Source organism: Pundamilia nyererei, unplaced genomic scaffold, assembly GCF_000239375.1.
Source record: "Pundamilia nyererei isolate P.nyererei 1_Seehausen unplaced genomic scaffold, PunNye1.0 scaffold00029, whole genome shotgun sequence".
Taxonomy (NCBI): Eukaryota; Metazoa; Chordata; class Actinopteri; order Cichliformes; family Cichlidae; genus Pundamilia; species Pundamilia nyererei.
In genome coordinates this window covers 1662768-1664505 of record NW_005187430.1, presented here as the reverse complement: position 1 = coordinate 1664505, position 1738 = coordinate 1662768, and positions in this window count along the sequence as shown.

Sequence of the window (1738 nt, the reverse complement as noted above, 5' to 3'; positions counted from 1 at the left end):
TAAAATAATAAATTTACTTGACTCAAATAATTCAAGTAAAAAATTAAAAGAAATTATAAAAGAGAAAAATATAACCATTCGAAATGTAGAGAATCATTATTTCATCATTTTTTTCTTAAAATATGTTTTTAATCAGATTTTATCTCTTTAATAAAAATATCAAATTCAAAATCATCAGGCAAACAAACTTAAAAAGAAACAACAACCCTGAATTTTTAACATTTTCTGTGTGATATTTCATACAACATGTGAAATAGACTTTTAAATCATAATTTAGTTTTTTTAATTTTGTACTCTGGATTTAAAATTTAAGATAGATATTAGGTCAGGTCACAGGTGCAGAAGTCTAAGGAGAGATGACAAGCTCACTTTCTTCCCAACCATCTGCCAGCTCCTACGATGGAATACTTCGGCGCTCCCTAATTAGCTGAGAGATTTGCTCTCTTCAGCGTGTCGTGTGTCCTGGGGTATCCTCCTGGTCGGACGTACCATAAACAGCTCACCTAGTCAGGTCCATAAATGACCTCAAGTGGCTCATTTTGATGTGGAGGAGCGGTGGCTCTACTCTGAACCGCAGGCCTCACTCACCCAACCTTGAAATGAGATGAAGAATAAAAGATAACCTGTTAAAAAAGAATAATAGGCTAAACATTTCCAAGTTACATTTTTAATCTAAATGATGTGATAAAGAGACAAATGTAAAAAAGTTAGATGAAAAGTTGTACATTTATGTTATTTTGGAGGGAGTTAACTTTTCCGTTTGACTTTTAATTCTTCAGTTGGACTTTGTTTGAGCTTAGAATTTGGATTTTGTTTTTTTAAAGGTAAAAACAAAAAAAAATTGAGTAAAGAAATTAACTTAAAGGTTGAGCTAATAGCAAAAATAAGAAAGTTGGTATTTGGGTTGGTTTGGTCAGCTGGGATCAAGTAAGTCACATCTGTGGGAGAACTAGCAGTGAAAGAGAAGAGAGAATTGTATTAGTTTTACACACCTGACCAACTGCTTCTTCATTCATAAGCGTTTTGTTGCAGCATATTGATGATGGGTCATAAATGGAAAATTTAAGACCACAATGTACTGCAGCTGTATTTTTTGGGGGTTGAACGGGCAAGGTAGGAAATTAGTAACTGAAACTAAGTTGATAAGAAACAAAACAATGATTGTGTCTTTAAATTTATATAAACACAATCTCACCCTTTTCATTTATGTGACCAGTCAGTAGACGAAGGACTGTCCTTTAGGACTGTGGGGTCATTTTTTCTCGTTAATTATGTTTAAGTTTTAATCAATAAAATAAATATAAAAAACAACTGTTTAACTGACCTGATGTCAGTTAATGTTTCACAATGAACATTTTTTGAAAAGTACCATTACCTTATGCTTCCATGTGTTTTACTCGCGGACAAAAAAAGACTTCCTACGTCAGGTGTCTACACACATTTTCCATCACAACGAAAGGAAAAATAACTGGTTTTACAAACATGCAGGCAACTTATGACAGTAAGAGAGCACACACACTGCATATGTTGGTCTATTTTGATATTAGTGACATAGACTGATTAAAAGAGACACAAAATTTAAAAAAAACCCCAACACATTTTGCATCTCTCCGTGATCGTTTTATTTCCATCTAGCTGCATAAAGATATGAAACACTGGTAAGAAAACTATTTCAAGGCTGTTCTGCACTGACCACTCCTCATCTCCATTCCCCCAAATTCTCAGAGAAAGAAAAAAA